Source organism: Panthera tigris, chromosome A2, assembly GCF_018350195.1.
Source record: "Panthera tigris isolate Pti1 chromosome A2, P.tigris_Pti1_mat1.1, whole genome shotgun sequence".
Classification (NCBI taxonomy): domain Eukaryota; kingdom Metazoa; phylum Chordata; class Mammalia; order Carnivora; family Felidae; genus Panthera; species Panthera tigris.
In genome coordinates, this window is record NC_056661.1 from 126,385,684 (window position 1) to 126,408,225 (window position 22,542).

Below are 22,542 nucleotides of genomic sequence, written 5' to 3' on the forward strand. Positions count from 1 at the left end.
TTACGCATGCAGGGATGGCTTCGCTGTACCTAATAATGCTGTGCTGAGCATAGTCAAAGGCTTTCAGGGGCCACATGCCTTTCACGGGAGCCACACTCTCTCTCCTGGATGGCTGGTCTTTAAAATCTTTGTTTTGGATGGTGCTAAAGTTCTCACCCTTTTTTCTTCTTTGGTTGGCCAGGCCCAAGCCCAAGTCCTCTAAAATGTTTTATTTAGAGGTACCTTAACCAACACTTAGTTGGTCAAGCATCTTGAGTCTTGATCTCGACTCAGGTCTTGATCTCAAGGCCCTGAGTTCAAGACCCGTGCTGGGTTCTGCACTGGGCATGAAGCCTACGTAAAAATAAATAAATAAAATAAAATGTTTTATCTAATTATGTGTCACAGCAGCGTGGCTGCCACAAGAAAAGATGACTAGTGTCTTTGCAAATGTCCAAAAATAATTAAGATAGGCATATGGGGAATACCGGGTATAAAATATGAAAGGAAAAGTTGATTAAGCTTCCAAAGACCTCCAAAGCACTAAACTAAAACTTGGCCAGAAAAGAGTACATTCATTTTATTCTAAGTAAGGTTAAAGAGTTATTTCCGATGAATCTACTGCCTCGCCATATCGGTAAGTGACAAACATACCAACCAGATTTCCAGTTTTGCCAATATGGCAGAATCACAGCCAGGCATATCATCAAGTTCTATAAACAGTAGCATTTTAAAAGTTAAGTCAATGGCTAACACTTTCACTGCATCTAATTGAACATTTGTAAATAGCAGCTCTTGCAGGAAATTAAACCAATAGCATTGGTAAGGGGTGGGAGCAGCTAAATATTTCTTAAAGTATGGCCTTGTGAACCACTTTCATCAGGATCTCTGGCAAATTGGTTGAACATGTAGATTCCTAGGGCCTCCAGAGTTATTAAAATAGACCTTTTAATAGACTTTTTTTTTAACCTTAAGCAACGCATTTGACATTAAGATTCAGTGTCTGTTTTGTAAAACACCCTATTTTCCATTGTACCCTTCTATTTCATGTTTTAAACTGCTGGTTTGGACATGATAAATTGATATTATGGTCTACTCCTGGACTGCAACCCCAAACTTCAAAAACACTAGACTAGCTGACAAGAAGGAAGCAGAGATGGAGTTGCATAATTAGCAGCAAACACTTGAGGCTTTGTGATGTAGACAGGGTTTAGTAATTCCCCACCTTTTCCCAATTCAATAGAATGAATGTCTTAAAAACCAAACTACCCACCTGGATGGTTTCAGGCATTAAAAAGTTGTGGCAGGCTTCCTGTTACAAACCTTAAGGGTACCCAGTGTCTTAGATCAGAACAGGAAATGTCCTCCATAGGAATGATTAGCTCTAAACCTTCAGTGTTAAGAAAGATGGTAAGGTAAGCAACGTGTGCACTCAGTAGAGCCCCTTGGCACACCCCAGCCACATCCTCTCTGCAAGGGCTTCAAAGCACTCTCTTCCTCCACCTCTCCCCACCCATTCACAACAAACACCCAAAGGGGGTAAATTACTTTAAACCACTTAAGTATTATCTTATCTCAATACTGTAATTTCATAAATGCTTATGATTTAGAAGCACTATAGAAGCCCTTCATCTGTTTTCTCCCTTTCATTTTTCTTCTCCTAGACATTTGCCGCTTCTCTTCTTCCTTACGTCCTCTCCTCCTCTGCCTTCACCTCCATCTTCTGGGAAAGCAGAACAAGATATAGTGGCTATCTGACTTCACCCCACTCACAGCAATGCCCTTCTTCCTGAGGGGGTATTTCTTTGAGTAAAGCAACACGTACTTTTGCAAAGACTTTCTCCAAGGAATATGATAAAACAAACACCAGATCAGAAGTGGCTACGTGTTATCAATAAACTATACTGGTCTTCTACTCTCTCAAGGAATCACCTCTCTGTTCCTTTCTTCAGGCTAAAATTCTGAGTCTACTCAGGGCAGAAAGAGGTCTGCAAGAAGAATGGCTGGGCATGGTAGGAAGGACAAAGGAAAGAAAGAAAGCAAAAGCCTGTTACCTGGGTTCACTTGCCACTGATGCTGCAATATTTGCCTGGTATATTTCCCATAATAGGCCTCTCTCGGTCAGTACATCAGTCTAGGTTCTGGACCTATACACAAGTCAAGGTCCCTACCCTCATGGAACTTCCATTCTAATGGGAAAACAGACATAATCAAATAAACAAATGAATATGTAATGCCAGGGGGTAACAAATGCTGAAGGGGGGGGGGGGGGCGGAACTGAGTTACTTAGGAGGACCATGGAGTGGCTGGTTGCTATTTTACATGAGGTCAGAAAAGGCTGCCTATAAGCTGACAACTGGGTAGAAGAGACCTGAAGTGTGCAAGGGAGTGAGCCATCTGGACATGTGGGGAAAAGTTCTTTGTGCAAAAGGAATAACATATGCAAAGGTCCTGGGGAAAGAACTTGGTGAAAAAGAAGAATGTAAGGCAATCACATTGGCTGCAGTTTTAAGAAAAGTAGGAATAGGACAAGGGGATGGGGGCGGGGGTGTGTGTGTGTGTGTGTGTGTGAAGATATGGCCACTAACAAGACTACCCATCCTGTAGCCCAAAAAGGGATCCTAAATTCCACCAGACCCAGGTCTGGGACTGCCTCACGACTTCCCCTTCCCGGACACCTGCTAACTTTTTCCCCAGTTCCCTTCCCTCCAGACCCCACCCCCCCACTGCAGAGTTCCAACACTGCAGGTCAAGTCATTCCCTCACAATTTCCCAAGACAACCAGTCCATCTAATTAAAAAAAAAAAAAATCTGAGTAATAAATGTACTAGGAAAAAAGGCAACATTTAACCTGTAAGCCCTCAAGAGATAGGAAATGTACCATAGTAAAGAGCAGAAGTTCAGAAGGGCAACCATAAAAAAAAAAAAAAAAAAAAAAAAAAGTCTGCCACCTGACGGCAGGGTATCTGGGCTTCTGAGTCCCCAGTTCTGTAAACTGGGAAACAAAAATCCTTGAAATAACCTTGGGAAGTGGGTATGGAGGGGAAAAATGAAAAACCACAACCAGAAGAGGCCCTTAACAATAGCTACTGCCAGCCTTTTGATCTAAAAGTGAACCCCAGTGGGGTTATGCCCCTCTAGTTCCTAAAGTTACCCTCAAATGATTGATGCATAAATGCATATCATTAATTACTTTTATTTTATAAACAAACAAACAAACAAAAACCTCCGAAATTCTTCCACCGCTAGCCCCAAGCCACTAGCAGCGATAACCTGGGAGCCTGCAAGTCCCTGCCTCCGGAGGCAGAAACCCTGGTCTCAAGCTTCTCTGAAATCTTAAATACAGCGGATTAAGTCCGCATCCTTCTTGGCCAGCGGTGTTAGCAGGCCCATGGTCCGAGGCACAGGGCTGCACAAAATATGCTCAGTGAGTCCTAAGAGCTGTCCAGAGGACCCCAGGGCCAGGTCACTGGGGCAGGCCAAGCCCTGCAGCTTTAGGTCAACGCAGGTCCCACCGCCAACAACCTCTGCCCGGAATTGCCAACTTCAAACGTCCGGCCCCCAAGCGGGAGAGGGTCACTTGGCGGGAAGTCCCAAGCTCGGAGCCCCTCACGATCACACACACACACACACACACACACACACACACACAGCACACACACACACACACACACACACACACACACACGCTCACTTGCTCACACGCTCGCCGCCCTCGCGCGCGCCCGCGACACAACACGGACTTCCCAACCCCAAACACACGCGCGCACCCCAGGGCTGGCAGACTTCTATATTTCCTCTTCCTCAAAGCTACTCTAGCGATCTCCGCCGCCCCTCTCAGCTCGGATTCCAGGACCCCCAAAGCTCCGTTGGCCCCTACTCTGAAGGCGCGCCGCGTGCCCCCCCCCCATTCCATGCCAGTATCTCCCATAGAACCCCCCTGCCCCCGCCTCCTTCGTTCCGAGTCCCAGCGGGAGACCCCGGCATGTTCCCAGGAGGCGAGTATTTACTAACTGTCGCCCCTGAGGGTCCCAGCCGCCCCAATCGCTTCCTCCTGCCCCTTCGGGCCCTCCATCCCTCTAGCCCATCGCTGTCCCCTCCCAAGAGCGCGATCGCCAAGGGATTCCCTCCCATCTGCGAGTACCAGAGAAAAGCCGGAGCCCGAGCTGCCAGTACCTTCCCAGGCGCAGCCTCTCGGATCTCCAAGCCCCCAAATCCCACACTCCCCTGTCCCCTGTCCCCCCCCGAGCCAGCAGCGCAGTCCTTCGGCGGCCCCCACCAGCCGGCCCTGGCCAAATCGCCTCCGCGGGTTCCCGGGCCCCGGGCCCTGCTCTCCATCTCCCGCGCGCCCTCCCTTCGCTCCCACTCCCACTCCCACTCCAGCCGCCCGGCTCTACCCAGACTTCCCCAACTGCTGAGCGCCCCGGAGCGCCCGCAGCCCTCGCCCCGCAGAGCGCCGCGGCTACCCCTGCTCCAGCCGCGGAGCCCCCAGGGAGGAAACAAAAGTGTCTCCGCGGCGCCCAGAGTCCCCCAGAACAGGACGCCTCCTCCAGTGCCCCAGCCTCAGCTCCCTCCCCGGCCGCGCTGAGGTCAGCGAGTCGGGGCGCGGCGCCAATCCAGGAAACTTTACGAACCTGCCCGGGGTCGCAGGACAGCGGCGGTGGCGGCGAGGGTTCCGTGCCACCAGAGCTCTGGCGACCCGTGACCATTGAAGGGGGCCAGAAGCTCTGTCCCTCAGCTACGGGCCGCGGCCGTATGGGTGGCTCTGCCTCTATCCCGTGCCCATCCTCGCCCGCGCACACGCACTTACACTGGGGATCCGCCGGCTGCTGCGCCGCCGGCTGCCGCTGCTCTCACTTCCTCTTCCTTCCTCCTGCTGGCCAGAGACACATTTTGCATCTGCAAGGCATCCCGAGATCAACCGCGAACTCTCCTCCCGAGCGGACGCTGCAGAGTGGCCGCCGCCGCCCCCGGCACCTGCACGCCGGCACGCGTGGTTGGCGCTTTCACCTCCCGCCCGCGCCCTGGAGCCTGCCTACTGCACTTTGCCTGCGGGGTGGAGGGTGGAGGGAAATGTCCACGACTTTTTGAAGTCCCCCTACTTAAAAAGAAGAAAAATGTCAAACACCGTGCACGCCTCAGATCGGCTATAAATAATATGTGTGCAGAGCATGACTTCTCGGATGAGCTCACACGCGGCGCTTTGCAGGCACTAATTAACTCCGTCACCGTCATAGCGCCACCTCCGGGAGGCCGAGAGCGCGTGGCATCTTTTTATAAGCTTTCATTTTTGGCAGCTGGTTTGGAATTTCGAGGGGAAACTTCGGTGGGCTGTTTTAAAGCTACTTTAAGAGGCTGGTGTGTTTGTTCTGACGCTCTGCCTCTACCCGTGAGCAGAGTGGCAAAAATAACAAAACCTTTACTCCCTCTTATAGTCACCTATGCATTTACACTATTTATTTCTAATCAATTAAACCAGGGACTCCCTAATTTTGCATAACTTTTCATAAAGCAAGACGTTCTACCCCAATTTGGTATTTGGAGTACGTTATTTAATTAATGCAACCTACTTTTGTGACTTTCAAAGCAAAATTCAAACAAATGAACTCCCAGTGTAGCTGCCAGAAGGGAAATGACAGTCCTTGGAAGGTTGCAGGAAAAACACCTGCTCTCTCCAAATTCAGAAGTATATACGTTGGCTCTACCAGAAAAGACAAAGGCAGTTGTTACTTCAAACTGGCAAAGGAGGTAAATCAGAAGCAAGGAGGCATTGGAATATAAAGTGGAAGGTAAAGGTCCTCTTTAAATTGCAATCCCACTCCCTCCCCTGCCAAGAGATTTAAATTTTAACCCTGTGCTGGCTCCTCATTAGCAGCCAAGAGCCCCGAGCAACTATCACTTTAAATGTGGCTAGTCCTGAGATGTTATGAAAATATAGACACAGAACTTAGTGTGAAAAACAGAACGCTAAATACCTTGTTAATAATTTTTGTGTTGATTACATCACTTGAACAAATGATAATAGTTTAAGATGTGATGAGTCAGTTGGGTTATTGTATTGGGTTAAAATATAAGTATAAATACGTATATATGTAATAATTAAAATATTTTCAATAGCTTATTTTTACATTTTTAATGTGGCTAATAGAAAAAGTAAGATTACACATATGGCTCTCATTAGTGGCTCACATTATATTTCTAATGAACAGCCCTGATCTGACCTCTTATTATATGCATAACCTCTGAAGGCAATATTAGTAGCAGGAAGACTTGGGTCCAGATCATTATAAGCCAATAACTTAAAGTAGGATGATTCCAGAAAAGTAATCAGCCTTCCTCATCTGTAAAATGATAATGATATAATAACAGTAAATAGGTAAGTATCCAAACGAAATAAGTTAATAAGCAGCCAGTAAAAGGAATCTTTACCAATGATGCTATGAGCACTTGTAATGGTAACTATGAATTTGATCCACAACTTTTTAGCTAAGACATATAAAGACTTCAACTATAGTGCAGACATCATGAGCACTCAGTAAATGTTAGCTGTCATAATTGTTCCAAGAGTAAACAGGGAACTCTGTGTCTCTCCTTGCACAGCAATTAGACAAATCCACCTCCTTGTACCCTTTGATCCCAGCTCTGCCCTCTGCAGTTAACATGGAATAAGTCACATCCCTCCTCCAAGAGATACCCTTTTTCAGATTTTTGAAGACAGACACTGAATTCTATCTAAACATTCTCCTGAGGATTAAATGCTCTCCGTTACTCTAACTTCTATGGTTTCAAATCCTATGGTTTCAAATCTCTCTCATCTTAACCATCTTTCCCTTGAAGGACACCAGTCTTGATCCTTAAAAAAAATTAGTTGTCATATTAATTAATTAATTAATTAACCATTACAAACAATACAGCTAAATCTTGTCAATTATTTTTCAAATGCATCTATCTCACTGCTGATCCAATTGCAAGGCAAAATTCTTTGTTATGTTACTGTTAGGTCATGTCTGTGTTTATGTGGTTGATCTCTGGGACCAAAGACCCTGGTTCACCTTCTCTAAGTCTTTTTGAATTTGATGCAGTCAGGCATCAGTGTCTCCCCACACCCACAGATTAGGTGAGAACAGATCAGGGTTCTGGAAAACACCCCACTAAGTGGCTTACTCTGCCATGATAAGGATCAGAGTCTTTGGATTCACTAGTTCCTCTCACTTTTATTCTATAAATGCTATATAGTGAGACCCTGGTCTTAACCTCCAATTTTTTTCTTGTTAAGCTTTGGGTCTCAGGGTCTAACTGAGGTTTCTTCTTTGGTCATCCAGATTCTAACTCATCCGTTCACTTTATCTATTGCCTACAGTATTAGGAGGCAAAATATCCCCTTCCTTCTATGTAGAACCTGTATTTCTAATCCTTGTTACTAATAAGGTGTGAGGTCCAGGCAAACCCTCTTAGAGAATAGCTCACACTCCGGATTTGTCTGTCTCTTGTGGTGTGATTTCACTTACCCCTTTATCCTTTGTCCTTTTTGCTATATGGATTAGGGCTTCAGGTTAAACATTTTTGGTAAGAACATTTCATGAGCAATATGGGTACTCGACACTACATCACACTGGTATATGCATTGTCAGTCTATGCCAGTCTTGGTGGTACTAACTTTAACCGCCTGGGAAATGTCACCACCAAGTGAATTAACTCCAGTGAAAAAGTAAGTTTTCCCTTTACAAGTAATAATAAATCTGTGATAGGATACTTTACACTGTGCAAATATCCTATTCCAGAATGATCTTTTAACCAGTGGTTTTAGCATCTCCTAGCAATCCTCCCCACTTAATTTGATTCCTTCTTGCTTCCTATTTACTTTAGTTTATTTCCCCAGTTCTGAATCCCAGTAACCATATCTTACGTCTCTCCCACCTCCAGGCCCCCTGGCATTAGTATTCACCCCTACTCTTACCTGGTTTTGGACATCTGTTCTTATGTTCTCTTTCAGACTGAACTCATGCCTCCAGTCCTATTGTCTTTGTTTTGCTCCAGTCTTTCTCTCTACAACCAGGGAAGTACTGTCTCCTTCAAGGGTAGAGGGGATTTGGGGATATGTATTAGGCTAAAGGGCTTATTTCCATCTGGGCATGCCATTTACTATGTCAGCACTCCATACTTTTGGGAGGAGTAGAGAGGGCTTCCAGCAGGGCATCAGTAGAAAATATCACAGTGTATCTTGTCATGAAAGAGTCCCAAGAAAAGCAAAGAAAATGTTCCTTGTTTGCTTTCTGCTATTGGAGGTAATTTCATGTCTTACCAATTAGTGGAATCAGAGAGAATTTTCCTGTCAATTTTCCTGCAGAATTTCCACACCTGCAGTCTCCACATTCTTTGCTTCTGCATATACAGGGCTAAGTTCTCCTTCAGACCCAAAGAAGGACAGGGAGCACAGCTGTGTAAAGATCACAAACCAGAGCAGCTGGATGACTCAATTGGTTGAGTGTCTGACTCTTGATTTCAGCTCAGGTCATGATCACCAGGGTCATGGGATTGAGCCCCATGTCAGGCTCCACACTGAGCATGGAGCCTGCTTGGGATTCTCTCTCTCTCTCTCTCTCTCTCTCTCTCTCTCTCTCTCCCTCCCTCCCTCTTCCCCTCTCCCCAATCACAATCTGTCTCTAAAAATAAAAATTCTTTTTCTTTTTTACAAGTGTAGAATTATTAATAAAAAAAAGATCACAAAATCAAGTAGGGAAATTTACATCTTACAAACTCAGTGTCAAATAGGTGAGGCTCACATCCCTGGTGTTATGAGGCTCCAATCAGCTTTCTGTAGTTTGAAGCTTTGAGAAGTTTCTTTCAAGTTTCCACTCTTTTCACCTTTGGAGTTCTTTATTCTTCTATACTTTGGTCCTTTGGGCATCTATTTTCCCTACTGTGCTCTTTTTACCATCCTCCATAAACAAATTTATTTCTCAGCACTTCCTTGTTTTCTGTGAAAGTAATATCCTTCTATTCTGAGCAACAGATTCTCCCCAGTTTAGGGTTTAAAATGTTCTCTTAAACCAAGAAAGGTTTTCTCGTGCCCCTTTGCAGTCAACCGTTCCCCTCCTCCCTCCCAGCCCTAGGCAATCACTGATCTGCTGACGCTAAAAAAGCTTTATCTTTTCTAGAAATCCACATAATTGGAATCATAGAGCATATATTCTTTTAGGTCTTGCTTTTTTCATTATGTATGATATTTATACCAGTAGTTCATTTCTTTTTTCTGAGTGAGTGGTATTGCACTGTATGGCTATATCATTATTTATTCTTTTATTTATTCATCTGTGGTTGGACATTGGATTGCTTCCAGTTTTTAGCTAGTATGAATGAAACTGCTACATTCACATAATGTGTGTGTGAACATATATTTTCATTTCTTTTGTATGAATGTCCCATTTATGATTATGGCAATGATTCCATGGGTGTATCAATTTGTTAAAATTCATCAAAAACACAAAGTTAAAATTAGTACATTCTGCCTTTCAGTGGATGATTAGCTAAGTAAACTGTGGTCCTCTATATCATGGAATACTACTCAGCAGTAAAAAGGAATGAACTACTGATATGCATAACAATTTGGATGAATTACCAGGGAATTATGCTGAGTGAAAAAAATCCTATCCTAAAAGGGTACATACTGTCTGATTCCATTTAAAGACCATACCTGAAATGATAAAACTGTTGAACTGGAGAACAGATTAGTGGTTGGGAGGGGTCAGAGCTGGTGGAGTGGGAAAGTGGGGGAAACTGGGGGGGATGGCTATATAAGTACTACATGAGGGATCCTTGTGGTGATAGAACTGCTCTTTACCTTGACTGTGTCAATGTCAATATGTTGGTTTTTTTACACAGTATACAATAGTACAGTACGGTATATACTATATTTTATAATAATACTACAATACAGTATCACAACCAGGATTTTGACATTGATATAGTCAAGGTCAATTGTACAATAGTACAATATTACAATATTTTATTTTTTTTAAATTTTTTTAATGTTTATTTTTGAGACAGAGAGAGACAGAGCAAAACTGAATGGGGGTCTGAACGGGGGAGGGCCAGAGAGAGAGGGAGACACAGAATCTGAAGCAGGCTCCAGGCTCCAAGCTGTCAGCACAGAGCCCCACGCGGGGCTCGAACTCACGGACCGTGAGATCATGACCTCAGCCGAAGTCGGACGCTTAACCGACTGAGCCACCCAGGCACCCGTACAATATTTTACTATAGTTTCACCATTGGAGGAAATTGGATAAATGGTTCAAGGAATATTTCTGTATTATTTCTCACAACTGTGTGTGAATACACAATTATCTCAAAATAAAAATCTTTACTTTTAAAAAAGATGGAGTGCGCCTGGGTGGCTCAGTTAGTTAAGTGTTGACTCTTGGCTTCAGCTCAGGTTATGACCTCACAGTAGTGGGATCGAGCCGCACTCTGCACTGGGCTTGGTGCTGGGCATGGAGCCTGCTTGAAGTTATTTCTCTCCCTCTTCCTCTACCCCCTCCCCTGCTCATGTGCATGTACATGTGCTCTCTCTCTCTCTAAAAAATAAAAATTAAAAAGGTGAATTTTATTGTATATAAATTATGCTTCATTAAAATGGATTTTTAATGGTGCCTGGATGGCTCAGTCGGTTGAGTGTCCAACTCTTGATTTCAGCTCAGTTCATGATCCCAGGGTCATGGGATTGAGTCCTGTGCCAGGCTCCACACTGAGCATGGAGCCTGCTTAAGATACCCTCTCTTTCTCTCTCTCTCTCTCTCTCTCTCTCTCTCTCTGCCCCTCTCCCCCACTGGTGCTCTCTAAAATTAAAAAAAAAAAATTTTTTTGTTGGATTTTTAAAAAGCTCTCCTTTTGGTCTATAGAACACCCAGTTGTACCCTCCAGAGACCACTCAGTATTCTCCTAAAACACTGTCTTCTTTTTCCAGGCACATGACACATTAAATGGACACTCTGAACCATTATGCTCTTCCACATTTTTCTTTACATCATTTCCAGGAATCATAATCACATCTTTCCACTTCCCCTCCTGGGTCACCACATACAATTCAGGGGTTAGCACACCTCAGCTGACCTACTAACTTGGTCTCTCCAAGGACATATATACCTACAAAAACTTAGCTCATCTGTAGTTTTATATACATTGATTTTTTTGGATTTAGGGCCCCAGATTGATTGAAGGTTACTTTCAACTCTCAAACATCCACAGTGACATCAATTTTATTTTAAGACAGTGTCCCAATTTTTGCAGTTCTTTGTCAACACCCTATATTGTTTGCCCCCAAACATGACCTTATTTCTTCTTTTATTTCAAAGGAAAAAAGGGGGTGGAAGGATGAAATGTGAAAAGATAATTTAGAGATACGGTAGTAATTTTACTGTTAATTGCCAATTTTAAGGCTTTGGACTTGATATGGCTCTTAAGACGTGCATAAAAAAAGTTTTGCTAAGTATTTGGGTTAAATTTGGAGGAATAACATTAGATCTCATGTTAATACAATAGCATTATGACCAAGAAAGTAATTACTCACTTGCAAGCATGTGTATTTGTTCTCCTAAAAAGCCTAGTATTTAGGTTTTGAATGGGGAAAGTAAAAACCAAGTAGGATTCTTTATATATTTACCTGACAGTAAAAATCGTAAATAGCATTTTGTTTCCCTGAGCAAAATGTTTTAGATGAACCTAAAGATGGTAGGCCTTTTTTTCTGGAAAATACACTATGGACTTGAATATAAATCTGAGGTAGGTTACGTGAGTAACATAATTATGTTATCTTAAATACTTATAATTAAGGTGAGATCCTCTTTAATTTGCATGTACACTTATGAAAAAAGGAAAGGTTTGTGATATTTGGGGAAAATAATCTATGTTCTATTCCAAAAAGACTAATTATAAAGGAAACATATTTCAGCATTTTATACAATGAGTTGTGGATATGTTACTTTTAATTAAGATAAAAAATAAAACAAGCTACCCCAGTGTTTATATTCCTTGTCTAAATTTCCTCGTCTGAAGAGACAAGAATTAAATCAAGGAAGGGATTTTATTTGTGTTCAATTCACATAAACTAAAGGAAAGATATTTTATTATCCCCACTTAAGGATGAAACACAGACTCAAAGAGGTTAAGTGACTTGCCAAATTCACTATAAAGTGGCAGATGGGGACTGAAAGCAGATTTCTCAATCCAGAGCCATGATCGTGTGCTTTAACAGAGATCCATGCCACGCTTCTATAGCTGACCTTATGGGGACTGTTGAAGACTTCAGTTGGAGGCTATCAGATGATAAACGGTATTTGGGGAAAAGTGCCTTTGCAGTTACCGAAATGAAGCAGAAGTGGCATGTTACTGTATATTACAAATGTACAGTACATGGAACTTACACTAATTTAACATTAGGCACAGACTTACTGAGGCCCTAGCCCCTGTCCCATTTTACTCCATTCCTGATAGGAAGGAAAGAGAGGAATTTGAACATTTTATTTGGTGAAATTTATTCTAAATAATATTTGCTTTAGAAATCACCACTGAGATGACAATTCTACAAGGATTACTAGGATGAGATGATATATATGATTAAAGGTGGAGGCATTCTAAATATACTGTTTTTCATCTCTCTGCTTTCATTTAAGTGTATTTTTAAAATTTGTTTTTAACGTTTATTTATTTTTGAGACAGAGAGAGACAGAGCATGAACGGGGGAGGGTCAGAGAGAGGGAGACACAGAATCTGAAACAGGCTCCAGGCTCTGAGCTGTCAGCACAGAGCCCGACGCGGGGCTCGAACTCAGGGACCACGAGATCATGACCTGCGCTGAAGTCGGCCGCTCAACGGACTGAGCCACCCAGGCACCCCATCATTTAAGTGTATTTTGAAACCATTTCAAGGTTAGTAAATACAGATTTGTGTCATGACATAGTATTTCATCTTATGAATTATTGTTGGATATTTAGTTTTAAAACTGTTTCTCTATTATAAATGACAGCTCAGTTAACATCTTTGCACCTACAACTTTAAACACTTTTTCTATTATTTCTTTAATAAATTCCCAAGAGTTAAATTCTTGGGTCAAAAGATGGATGTATTGGGGCACCTGCTTGGCTCAGTCGGTTAAGTGTCCGACCTTGGCTCAAGTCATGACCTCACGGTTTGTGAGTTCGAGCCCCACGTTGGGCTCTGTGCTAACAGCTCAGAGCCTAGAGCCTGTTTCTGATTCTCTCTCTCTCTCTCTCTCTCTCTCTCTCTCTCTGCCCCTCCCTTGCTCACACTCTGTCTCTCTCTGTCTCTCAAAAATAAATGTAAAAAAAATTTTTTTAAAGATGGATGTATTATATTGTTGTTACATATCACCAATTGCCCTCCAGAAATGTTGTACCAAAGCAATAAACTTATGACTGATCTTCCTGCTTCTATTCTCTCCCTTTTCAATCAATATTACACATTCTCAAGTTAATGTTCCCAATAAGCTACTTTATTCATGTCTAACACATAAAGGTTACCCATCACCTACAAATAATCCTAAACTCTAGCACTCGATGCCTTCTGCTCTCAGGCAAGCCTATCTCTTATGATTTTATCGCTCCTACTTTTCTACATAATTTCTAGGATTTAATCAAATATGTCCACCAAACAACCACATGTTGGAAAAGAAAATCCTGTATTCCTTTAATGTTGGCCCCACAAACACTTGCAGTTTATTGGGATCTTCACTCATCTTTATCTATTTTATTTCTTTCTCTAAGAAAGAAATGTCCTATACTCCATTCCTTATTTTAACTTAAATTTAAATATTCAAATTTAAGCATAAAGAAAAAGTCAGGTAAGTCTCTAAGTTTATTTATTTATTTTGAGAGAGAGAGCACAAGCAGGGGAAGGGCAGAGAGAGAGGAAGAGAGAGAGAATCCCAACTAGGCTCTCCACTGTCAGTGTAGAGACCCACATGGGACTCAAACCCACAAACCATGAGATCATGACCTGAGCTGAAACCAAGAGTTGGACGCTCACTGACTGAGCAACCAGGCACCCCAAAGTCATGTAAGTTAAACCAAGGAGACCACCAAAGAGGCTCCTTCAATAGTCCAGGAACAGACTGGTAAGGCCCTTTCCCCCTCCAACCCACCCTTCTTCCAACCATTAGATCTCTGTTTCTAAGAGGTAGGTCTGATCACATCACTTCCTTTTTTTCTTTTAAGCCTCCAATTGTCTGTCATTGTATACTAACAATAATCCAAACTATGAACCATACACAGCTCTTCACAGCCACTTTCAGACTCATCTGCCAGGACAGGGATACACATGTGTCCAGAAACTCCACACTCACCTTGAACCCTCCACCTCCCAAAGGCATCAAATGCTTTAAGGCATCTCTGCCTCTGCTTCTGTCCATCCTGCTAACATAAAGCAAAGACAATTGAAAGGCAAACCATTAGTGAAGAAGATATTTGGAAATATTTGTTACAGATATGATAATGGGTTATGATTTTTGATATACAATGAACTCAAACACATCATTAAAACACTAGAACTCCAAAAAGCAAATAAGCAAGGGATATTAACGGATTATTCATAAGAGGGAAAATGCAGGTGGCTTATGGAATATTAATGGAATTTAAGCAAAGAACTCAAAGATTTCAAATAACTATGAGTAATTGTTTTACTCATTAAATATATATATATATATATATATATATATATATATATATATACACACATATATATTAAAGTGATGATTATGGTAGTCCATTGTTTAATGAGACAGACACACCTAGAGTTTCCTTGAAGATGTAAAAATTGCTGTAATCTTCCTGGAACATCATCTAACTAAAGCCCTAAAAATGTTCCTGTCCTTTGATCCAGAAGTTTCACTCACTCTGGTGATGTGTACTTAAAATAATCAGAGCAAGACAAACATGGTTGTCACTAAAGTGTATATCTCAAGTTATCTCAAAAGTTGCATTGAACTCAAATGGTCAAAAAAAGGGCAATGCCTAAATAAGTTGTAGTTTAACCACATAATGGAGTATTAAATACTCATTAAAATGGCCTGTATATAAGATGAATTTTTAATGATGTTGAAAATTATATAATGTGGTATGAAACACAACATATCACTGAATGAAAAAGAGATAGACTTTTTAATGTACATTACATATTTCAACTGTACAAATGCATACCCAGAAATATCAGTGCTGAGAATGAATTAAATGTTTGTTTTAATTCTTTTCTTTGCAATTTAAATAGTGGGCAACATATTTCCTTTAAAATTTGTGATTTTTTTTTAAATCTGTATTACACCTTTGCCTTAGAGTCTTTGACACTGTTCACTACTCTTTTTTCTATTCTCACAACCACCCTGTTTTGGTGTCTGTCACTCCTGTGGCACTTGGCAGATAAGCCAAGGAACTCATCTCTCCTGAAGATCATAAATTCCTCAAGAGCTTGAACTGCCTCTTTGCACCGTGATGTGCTTTGAAAAACTCAAAACCATTTGCAAGATGACTAAATGCATAGACGACTAAATGACTGTGGCCTTAAACATTTCTTAGAGTTGAGTTGTGTCTCTTTGCTCTGTAAATGAGTAGGGCAGCCATTGGTTTGGAGAGCCAAGTGGATTCTGTTTTCAGAGGGCATTCATCCTATTCTGGCTCACACTTCACCTATGTCTTTTCTTTACCTCTATGCATCTGCTGATCTCTTTAGGCCATGCATGAGACTCAACTTTTCTACCTGGATGTTGCCTTATACACTGATGAAATGTGGGTTCTGGTTAGTCAAATGTTTGGGGAACCTACTTTTTAAAAAACGTACCTAGAAGCTATTGCTATAGGCACATTTTCATAAACCCAGTAAATAAAGGATGTACTACTCTTACTCAGACACTTCCTTTATGAATGTCTGGGGCATATTGTTAGAGACCTTTAGAATATTCAGTCTTAAATATTCCAGATTTAGTGGCACATTGATGGCATTTCCTAAATCTCTGTCCTGCTTGCATTTAAAAAAAAGGGGACAGAGGGATCACATCAAAGGCTTCTGTTCGTTTATTCTCAGCCACCCACAGAATTATCTAAATTACTTCCGAAGATTATTTAACAAAGGCATTCATCTTCTTACCAAAATTATGAGTGAATTGTGAAAGACCATTTCTCTGTAAATGAGGATGGCTTAGATTCTAGCTTTTATCCTGTGTCAGTAATACCTTCTTTCTTATCTCCAACTCTTGTTTTGCTAAGTTTAGGAATGCAGACTCTGAAGTCAAAACTTGGGTTCCAATCATACCTCTACCACTTATTAGGTTTGTGGTCCAATGTAATCTTTTAAGTCTCCAAGACTTGAACTCCCCATCTATAAGACAGGATAGTCAGAGTACCTTCCTCATAGGGTTGTTATGAGTGTTGAATAAAATAATCTATTTTATTTGGCAAATTTCAGTTGCTCCTAAGTTGTCAGCTATTATTTATTTAGCTGTGTAGGATAGAACAGAAATCAACAAAAAAGTACTGTGATTAACAGAAGACTTCTCCCATCTCACACATTTATTATAAATATTCCTATTTGGTCTATTGATTCTTCTTATATTTTGAGTAGTCTTGAAAAAGAAGTATTGTAGTGTGTTCAAAATGTATGTCTTGTATGTGTTATAGACATAGGCAGAAAGTAATTTCTCTGCTCCCCTTTACAGCAAAATTTCTCTCAAAGCTACACCCTTATCATCTCTCCTTCCTCACCTCCAAGTCCTTTACAATCCATTCCAATCTGACTTCTGTTCCTGCCACCCTGTCGACACTGCTTTTGACAAGGCCACCAACCAGCTGGGGTGTATCAGCTCAGAAGGAAATCTGTCCTCATTCACTGCACTCCTAGCAGTATTCCACTCACTTGGCTGTTTGCTCTTTCTCAAATACTTTCCTTTTGTCTTCCTTCAAATCACACTCCCCAACATTACTGACCCCTCCTTCTTGGGCTCTTTTGCTAGTTTTGCCTCTTCCATCTGACCTCCAAACGTTCGGTTGCCTCAGGACTTGGCCTGGGTCCTATTCCATTCCTTCCAAAGTAATCCATTCCAATCCCATAGCCTTAAATACCATGTATATGAGAATATCTTTCAAACTAAATCTCTGAGCCAGACATTTCTCATGAACTGCAAACTCATAAATCCACCTGCCTACTTGATTCTTCCACTTTCAAACATACTGTGTCTAAAACCCAATCACATCAACACCCCTTGCTCCACCTTCTTCCCAACTTCAGTAAATGGCACTACTCTCCACCCAAAACACTTCTCATGCCAATTTTCTTCCCCTGTGAAGAATTCTCATTTCTTTTAAAAACAGAAATGAGGTAATGGCACTTCCTTATTTTAAACTTGAATGGTAACTCATGACTAATGGAATTAAATCAAAATTTCCCACTGACTGCAGGGCCATCATTACGTGGGTCCCTCTGCCTAAGTGACAACTCATGCCACTCTTCTCCCTTGTGGGAGATTCTCACCCTCTGCTTGAGACATACTAAGCTTTTTCTTTTCCTTGAACAGGGCAAGATTATACCTTCTTTGGGGCCTTAGCACGTGCTTTTTTCTCTGCCTAGAAGGCAGTTGCCTGGTTTCTACATGTCTAGCTCCTTCTTGTACTTTAGGCCTTGGCCTTAGTTTGCGCTCAAGTAGATCTGCCTTGACTACATATCTTAAGTAGATACCCCCCACACACACACACCCTACGTATATCATTCCATCTATTTTGGTCATGGCTCGGTCAAAACTAGTCATTATCTTATTAGATAAGCTCGGGAGCTCCCTGAAGATAGTACCACGTCATGGTTCATTACCTGTTCAATGTCACATCCTGGGAGTCTGGGAGAGGCCATACCACACAACTCTACATAAACTGGGTTTATCAAATGCACATGTTATACTGTTCTAAGAATGGGTCTGGTACAGAGGGGACACAGGCCCTGCACTACTTGATAAACATTATAATGACTGTACAATGTGCAATGGAAACCCATAGGTGGAAGAGAAGCTTAATCAAGGAAGTGATATCTGAATTCAGATGAGTATAAAAGTGCTGGGGGAGGGGGGTTGGGGTGGGAAGGACACTTGGGCCAAGTGAACAGCATAAACAAAGGCCTGGGGGTGTGAAAAAGCCTGCCATGTTTAAATTGTTAGCTTCAACAAGTTTTCCAAAGAAAATAAAATTAATGCAGATCCATAGAACCTGGGGGAAGAAAAGTCAGGACCTAAATAAAAATCAGATGATGGAAAAAAGTTTTAAATTTAAGCAGAAAATGCAATTTCACAACTACAGCTCATTTAAGCAACTGGTAATTAAAAGCATATATAGTAACAAACACCACCTGGGTTTTGCAGGTGTGAGTAAACTTTACAAAAATATGGAGGGAGAAATAGTTTGGAATGGCCCAAAATGCGACTAAAGAAGTTTGAGGCTGTGACATCAATGCCTGGTGATCAATAATGGGAATGAACATGGTGACAGCAACAATCATCTGGCAGGATATTTTCATTTATGTCATTTCATTTCACTTGAATGTGACAAACATATAACCAGGCTCTGGGCTGGGTAGTGGGAATAAAAAAAAAAAAAATCTCAGGCTTCAAAGAGATCACTATCTAATCAAAGTACGTGAATAGTTGCTTTTCTAGGATTTAAAAAAAAGAAGATGCCTCTATGTAACCTCAGTTCAAATATTGTGCAAACGATGTTTGATATGCAAATCATTGTTTAAAGTGATGCAGGTTATTTGTTCCAAAAGTCCAGATGGAAGTTTTCACTAAGCCCATTTTCTCATGGGATGTTTAATTGATTCTGCACATAAGGACAGTTCTGATGGTGAATTGTGCAGAGCAAACAAAGAAACTGGTTAGAAAATGCCAATGAGTTTCTTTTCATTTATATATGAAAGATATCTCCTTTAAAATGTTTTCTACATTTAAAATTAATATATGTTCATTTTAGAAACAGTGAAAATTGAAAAAAAAATACATGTTACATACATTTTTCCTAGACATTTTTTATAACTAAAACTAGGATCACATCACAATATGTCTGCACTTATCTTCACTGATTTGAAGGTAATATATGTTGTCATTTTGTGTTGCTGTTAGTTATCTTTAAGGTTTTTAAGTTTATTTATTTTTAGAGAGACAGAGACAGCACGAGTGGGGGAGGGGCAGAGAGAGAGAATCCCAAGCAGGCTCCATGCTGCCAGCACAGAGCCCGATGCAGGACTTGAACCCATGAAGCCATGAGATCATGACCTGAGCTGAAACCAAGAGTTGGTAGCTTAACTGACTGGGCCACCCAGGCACCCCATAACGTTTTTTTCTTTTTTAAGTTTATTTATTTATTTTGAGAGAGAGTGTGTGCGAGCAGGGGAGGGGCAGAGAGGGAAGTAGAGAGATAATCCCAAGCAGGCTCCATGCTGTCAGCACAGAGCCTGACGAAGGGTAGATTGTATGAACTGTGAGATCATGACCTGAGCCAAAACAGTCAGATGCTCAATCAACTGTGCCACCCAGGCACCCCATCTTTAAGGTTTCTTTAAATAAACATAAAAAAACTATAATCTTCCTACATCAAACTAAAAAATGAAAAGCAATCCTCTGAGTCCTTTTAAATGAAATGTGGAATTAAGAAACCTTTTTCTCCACCATAATCACCCTAATTCCTAGGTTTTGAAACAGTTTTTTATAAAGATTTTGGGAATTAAATTATTGTTTTGTCATATAAATCTTCCTCTGTCAAAAATTATTTTAGAATTTCGTTTGCTATTGTAACTAAACTTTCAATAGTTACTGAAACTAAATGGCACATATCATTATTGGCTGACTTTAAATCTATGATCTTGAGTTCTTTATTCCTGTTTTTCTCTCATTCAGAAGGAATATATCCTTTTTTAAATAAAAAGGTAAGGAGCTAATAATATATTTTCAGAGCCCTTACAACTGGGGAAATATTTTTGTGTTGACCTCACACTGTGAGAAGACAATCCTGCATATGAAAAAACTCTTACATTTCAATTTTCTACCTCAAAATTCTGCCAATACTTTGTCTTCAGCATTTAGTGTCACAGAGGAAAAGGCTAAGGTCAACCTGATTTTTATCTTTTGCACATAACCCACTTTTCAATTTATAGGCTTATTTTTTATTTTCCTGTAGTTCTTGTAAAGCAAATATTTTGTCAAAATGTATATAAGTTTATAGAAATGTGATAAACCCCCGTATTTTCCGGTCTATGAAAGTTTTATACATTTGTGTCTGATTCTTGCTCTTGTTCTGTCCTTCTAATTTCTCTTCAGGTACACCATATAATTATTCTGTTAACTCTCTATTTTCTGTCCTAGACACTTATTATCATCTTCTGTCTTGTCATTTTTTATTTCTTTGTTCTCTTTCTCTGTTTTCTGGAAGAGTTTCTTAATCTTGCCCCATTACTGATTTGATTTTCTGAATTAGCAGTTTTGTTCTTTCCCAGTAATTGTGTCGGTTCTGGTGTTACATTTTTAGTTTTCTTGAATACCTTCCTTATTCGTTTCCCTTTGCATCTCAGACTCGTCTATTTCTTTTTATTTTTCTGCTTCTCTCTCATGAAGGATATGTCTCCTTTAATCCTGCTGAGGTTGACAGTTTTTAACAATTTCCTTTGGTTTCTGAAATAAAGCCATTTCAGAAGCTTGTTTTTCCTCTGGAGTTCTTGACATCTTGTTTGGCATTCTTTATCCCTTGGTAATACCTTTTTTTCCATGGGCATATTTTGTTTCTGTTTTTGTTTTGCTTGCCTATTCAGTCCAGAGGAAGAAAAATCTATACATCCCCTTTTTGGGTTTTAGTAACCAGAACATAAACTGTGCAAGATGAAGGCAAGCACTTCCTACCTTATGGCAAACTGGCATTCATTGAATGAGTCGCTGATCATATTTTTCTATCCAATTCCATCAGCTTCAGTGCTAGAGAGAATTCCTTCCAAACTCCAATAATAGGCTGGTAGAAAGTCTTAGTTTAAATGTGGTTGAATGTCTCCTATCTCCTGACATCTTCATCTGTATTTTATTTTTGGAGGTTAGGATGAGCCATTTGGGACCAATAACCTGATGTCATTTTTTTTCCTCCTCCATGAAAGTAATTTCCTGCAGGTCCATTTCTGCAAGGCTCTGAACATCTATTGAGTGGTAAGATCTTCTGCTATTGATGCACTAGGTTGGATTTCCACCTTGTGATAAAGAGAAAATCTTCTTGCTCTTATCAGCAGTCCTAAATCATCCTTTTCCTTCATGGTATGACAAGTTAATGGTCAATAATAAAGCATAAAGCATCCTCCTGAAGTATTTTTCTTAGTACTCAGATAGAGCAAATCACCAGGGCAAGCATGAGGATGGTTCCCTTGCAATAGAAGTAGTTTCTTCACATCCAGCTTGAAACCCTTTTTATGGTTTTGAATGTATGGGTAACCCGACCTTTCAATACTGGAGTTCCACATCATAATGGAAGTCACCAGCTGAAATGCTGGGTTTATTACTCCGGTAAACTGAATCTATGCAAGTGCCTTTTGTATGAAACATGTCTTTTATTTTCTGTATTCTGATGCTTTGACATCTGGGGCCTGGCTGACCCTGGAGGAAGTATCCCTCCCAGGGCTAGCTAATACCTAGAGACAGTTAACAACTGGACATTGAGCATGCCTTTCAAATGCAAACCAACAGTCCAGAGCCATTATCCCCCACCACCTCCTGTCTCTGGCTTTCACACTTTGGGCCGCTATCCTCTTGTGTAAGTACTCCAGGACGAGGTACCAGACAACTAGGGACAGACCCTGTGCCCCAGAGCCCACTGAATTTGTCCAAACTAGCCAATCCTAAGCCTGCTTACAATGCCAGGCCCATTCCTTCCTACAGAAATCACAGTAAAAGCTCTGGTTCACAACTGTCCCCTCTCCCTCTGCCTCCTGACTGACCCTGGCACATCCCCACATAGCCCTCCACTGCATGACACACCCCCGCCTCTTGGGATCTATAGGTGTAACTATTTTTAGTGGCAGCTGACTTCAGATCTGGCGGCCTTGCCATATTAAATAATAATAAAACCTATATTCCAAAGCACCTTTGTTTGTTAACGTTTTTATTTATTTTTGAGACAGAGAGAGACAGAGCATGAACGGGGGAGGGTCAGAGAGAGAGGAAGACACAGAATCTGAAACAGGCTCCAGGCTCTGAGCTGTCAGCACAGAGCCCGACATGGGGCTGGAACTCACCAACCTCAAGATCATGACCTGAGCTGGAGCGGGATGCTTAACCAACTGAGCCACCCAGGCGACCCCCAAAGCACCTTTAAATGGCAGAATTAAAAACATTTTAATCTAGTATTTCATGTTTATCTTTCAAAGCTGAGGAAGTAAAGGAAGAAGGTGATTTATACATAGAAATCACAGGAGTTGGGTGCAGGGTTGAAAAGAGAAGGATAAAGATGGCCCTAGAGCTGCCTTTAACTCCATGTGCCCTCAAACCCTCAAACA

At 41.2% G+C, this 22,542-nt stretch overlaps 1 protein-coding gene and 1 long non-coding RNA gene across 3 annotated transcripts in view; both read right to left on the minus strand.

The window, feature by feature from the left end:
* The window catches only part of ELMO1 (engulfment and cell motility 1), a 524,791-nt gene extending 519,928 nt beyond the window's left edge, over nt 1-4,863 (minus strand). Inside the window, exon 1 of one of the 2 annotated variants that reach the window (XM_042970062.1) lies at nt 4,790-4,863. The gene's annotated coding sequence lies outside the window, so the exon portion shown is untranslated. Of the gene's footprint in view, nt 1-4,613; nt 4,699-4,789 lie in introns of those variants that run through there. The other variant, XM_042970058.1, reaches the window with a different exon arrangement.
* Nucleotides 4,864-14,264: 9,401 nt separating this feature from the next.
* Nucleotides 14,265-22,542, minus strand: part of LOC122234285 — a 33,332-nt gene continuing 25,054 nt past the window's right edge. The window contains exon 6 of the long non-coding RNA XR_006212049.1: nt 14,265-14,402. This is a non-coding gene — a long non-coding RNA (uncharacterized LOC122234285). The remainder of the gene's footprint in view (nt 14,403-22,542) is intronic.